The 4403-nt window shown below is 40.9% G+C and overlaps 1 long non-coding RNA gene across 1 annotated transcript; it reads right to left on the bottom strand.

The window, feature by feature from the left end:
* Positions 1-554: 554 nt before the first annotated feature.
* On the bottom strand, positions 555-1872 carry LOC112897212. The gene is made up of 2 exons (XR_003229603.1): positions 1720-1872; positions 555-935 (listed from the first exon to the last, which is right to left on the bottom strand). It is a non-coding gene; the product is annotated as an uncharacterized LOC112897212 (long non-coding RNA).
* Positions 1873-4403: the final 2531 nt, after the last annotated feature.

Below are 4403 nucleotides of genomic sequence, written 5' to 3'. Positions count from 1 at the left end.
CGCTAAGATACATGGTTTATTTGCTCCTTGTACAGATCCACTTATTGTTGCTTCTCTTGCCGTGTGCATGCATGGTGTACATATATCCGATTATCATTGGCGGGTTCATATGTAGTACCATAATTTTTCATTCAAATTGAATTTCATAAATCGGCACGTTAGAATCACATTTGGATTTTTATTCGGAGCCGATATAGTTTTACGATTCGGTTGACCACGAGCCATAGCGTTTTCCTTCTGCATGTAGCCTTCTTTTAACTATTTTTCCTAAAAACATAATATCGGCTGTTGGAGCTTGCTCAGAAGTGGCTCACCGGCCGGTTTGAGACCTACGTTCATTATAAACTTGTCCAAATAAAATGACATCAACTTTGGTTTGTATCTGCAGTTATCGTTCTATCCAAATGCTTGTGAAAATTGCAGACTCGCACCGAGCTTAATCATTTCGGCGTGTGCTGGTGTTGCGAACAGGCAGAGATCATATGTATGACTGCCTGTTTAAATTCAACGCAAACATAAGGACTTAACAAACAGCACTTTATTTTAGTCTACAATATTTGCCATGTCGATGCTATATATATAATCTGAACCGGCCGAACAAGGCCAATATATGTTTTGATTACAGTAGAGACCGGCCTGCTGCCAGTCATTTTATTCACTTACAAATACATCCGTGGGAGCTATGCATGGATCCAAAGAAGCACCACTCTCACTACCCGTCATTTTATTCACTTACAAATATGCAGCTAATTCTTCCGCGTACGTGCGCACGCAGAGCATGCTTCAGAAAAGAAGAGGAAAGAAACAACAAAAAGTTACAAGAGCCCCACTAGCCATTATTTTGTTCCCTGCGCCGTATCCTGGTGGATAACCGTATCCCGGTGTATCGTCTGCAGCCCCGGCGGCTCCTCCTGGCGTCATCTTCCTCGCAGCAGCTGCACAGTATGAGTTCAGGGTCACGGTGATGGCTTTTGCTACGAACTATTAGTACCATAGTTGGTGTACACTTTTACTTATTAGGTAGTGTTTGTTTCCAATGTTGCGAGCGCAAATGGTAACGGTAACGGTATCGCATACGCAGGGAATAGTTACGGAATGAGGCAAAACGTGCTTTGTTTGGTTCAAGTATGCAACGGTGTAGATTTGCTCCGGCCCAGAGCCGCACCACAGACTGTTGTAGGACCAGCTTAACAGTGATAAGGCTGGCAAAGGCCGGCTGCAGCGATAAACAAGGCCGCAGAACTGCTGCCACCAGCCCACCATGCAGCGCCAACGTCCGGGCAAGGGAGATAACACCTGAGCGGAGATTATTGGAGAAGAGAAGCAGCAGCGCAATCCGATTACGCCGGGGTGGGAGCGGTAATACATTTGTATAGAGCGGTAACCGATTACGTGGGAAGTGATAACAGCTGACGCGAGCCAAACAAGTTTTAATGGAACCGATTACGGATGTAAGCAGTTAACCTTACAAATGCTCCAACCAAACACCACCTTATTTGTGATCAGCTTAAAGCTGAGATTGCTGTAAGAATTGCCTGTGTGCGGTTGCAGAGGCCAGAAATTTTTCTTTTTAAAAAAGAAAGTAAGCTATCGAACTTGCAGGTGTTAGATAGATAGATAGAGAGAGAGAGAGAGAGAGAGAGAGAGAGAGAGAGAGAGAGAGAGAGAGAGAGAGAGAGAGAGAGAGAGAGAGAGGGAGAGACGGGGTACGGCGTTTACCAGCATCGGCTCCGGAAGTTTCAGTAGCAACCGATAATACGAGGAGAGAAGAGAAGAAGCACAGTACCACCAAGCTTTTTCTGCTTGCACTGAGAACCATCGTGGTGCTGCGTGCAGCAGTGTTGTTGCGTACGCAAGTGTCTACGATGAACGATCTGTTGGTGTTGGGAAGGCTAAGCTGGACACGGCTATTTATTCTTTGTTGTCGTACACAGTACTAGCCAGGTGGCCGGTCAAGTTCAGCCTGCTGACTAAGCGTTGACCGTAGCAAGTTGGTAACAACGAATTGTGTGACGGTGCAAGCCGCGTGGTCAAGCAGAGAGCCGGCACATGCCTTATCGCCTCAAGAGTCGCACAACCTTATCACCTCGCCGACGCGATAATTAATCAGGGTCTGCAAAATAAAACTCATTAGAAGTAAACACACGTGAATGTGGAAACTAGAAAAACTGAAGAACGAATGTGTGATTGTATTGATAGATTGAATGAACGGAGATTACACATGGAAAAGAGGCATGTACATGTTCTTTTGGGAGGACACACACCTCTTGAATGGGTGAGTCTTCTTGTACAGAAAATCTCGAAGAATTGGAAAACTCATAAGCAATTTCTGAGGTCAATAGTGTGATATGTGGATCATAATTGTAATTACCTCCCCAAAACCTGATGGGGAAGTATTAAGAGGAATGGTTTGTCTTTGATACCTCTGTATAGGAAAAATAAGTATATAATATGATGCCATATATATGATACGGAAACCCTTATGAAAGAAAATAAGTATATAATTGATGCCATATATATGATACCGAAATACTTTGGTCCGAGCGCCTCCGAGCGTGTACCAGACTGCCACAGGTCCAATCAAGCAATTGCACAAAATGAAGTTTGACGATATCGAAGCACAGGACCCGAAAATTTATTTCATGATATAACTAGATCCGTGCCAAATAAAACTAATTTAATATGGAAAAAAACATATAGAGAATCTAGAAGGGAAACCATCAGCATAGCAAATACATTAAGAAAACAGTAAAGATCTGCTGCCCCTGTTGTGAACCTCCATATTGATATTATCATGGTAAAATAGGCAAATTCGTCCTCGAACTTTCATCAGAGGATCAACTCCATACCTCAACTCTGGAAAGATCCAATTTAGTCCTCCAACTTCTATTTTCGATTCAATATCGTCCTTCGTCCAAGCAGGACCTCCACGTAAGCATGCCACATCATCCAACTGAGTCTTAGCGTTTTGCTACATAGGTTAAAGAGTACAAAATACCCTCCATATACAAGAAGAGTAAATTGCTACTAATCTCACAAGTCAAAGACTACCAAGAACGTACTACTAACATCAACAGCAGTTAGGACGGACGGGTAAGCATAAACACATTCTTGACAGAGCAGAAGCGGAGCAGCTTTGCTCCCTGAATGATCAATCCTCTTCCATAGCGGTGGAAGCTTGGAAGAGCCTGGCTTTCTTGTGCTGCTGCTGCTTGTCCAGGAAGACCTTGAAGAAGAGCTGCTGCGCGTCCAGAGGGGGGAAGCCAACTGCAACAAGGGCATATGTGACATTTGCTATAGTGGACCATGCGTCCAAGTGATGTGGAATGCCTACTTGGCTGTTCAGCTCGGATGAGGGATGAAAATGAATCCAAAACTGAACTTGGAGGATTAAATTGGACCTTTCAAGAGTTGAGGGACGAAGTTGACGCTTGAATGAAAGTGACCTATTATTATCATTCATCTCGCAAGTGATTGGCTCAAAACTTTATAGTTACCAAACGGAAAACATCCTTTTTACCTCCCTAAATTTTGGGACGAGTCCACATTTCCATCCTAGACAATGAAACCGTCCGCCTAGACTCCTTGGACTTACGATACCGGACACATGACCTCCCTAACTGGTTTTTCTCAGTGGTTTTGCTCCTTTTCTTTTATGTTTATTTTGGCTAAATCTTTAAAAAATCATAGTAAATCATAAAAAATCATAAAATAGAAAATTCAATTTTTTTATTCCACATAAGTAGATCTATGCAATGAACATATGATATGATATAATTTAGTAAAAAAATTATTATACTTTTAGATATATACTTTTCTGTAATTAATTCATAGCAATAGTTTTCGTAGTCCAATTATGGTGAAATTGTTATGGTGTGCTAATCATTATATGAGCTGTAGTAAAAAAATTCATGCTTATTTGATCATTTTTGGTTGAGCAACTAAATTCCAAGCTATATAAGAGATTCTTCGGTTGCTCAAGCATACATGATCCAATGAGTATGAACTTTTTACTAAAACTTAAGCATATAATTATTATCCCACCATAAAAATTTCACCATAATTGGACCACGGAAACTATAGTTATGAATTAATTACAGAAAAGTATATATCTAAAAGTACAATAAATTTTTTTACTAAATTATATCATATCATATGTTCACTGCATATATCTATTCATGTGGAGTTCAACAAAATTGAATTTTCTATTTTATGATTTCTTTGTGATTTAGTATGATTTTTTAAAGATTCAGCCAAAATAAACATAAAAGAAAAAGAGTAAAACCACTGAGAAAAACTAGCCAGGGAGATCATGTGTCCGGTATCGCAAGTTCAAGGAGTCCAGGTAGACATTTTTATTATCTAGGGAGGAAACGTGGATTCGTCCCAAACTTTAGGGAGGT

This window comes from Panicum hallii, chromosome 6, assembly GCF_002211085.1.
Source record: "Panicum hallii strain FIL2 chromosome 6, PHallii_v3.1, whole genome shotgun sequence".
NCBI lineage: Eukaryota > Viridiplantae > Streptophyta > Magnoliopsida > Poales > Poaceae > Panicum > Panicum hallii.
The sequence above is the reverse complement of the archived record's forward strand: the minus strand, read 5'-3'. Positions and strand labels throughout refer to the sequence as shown.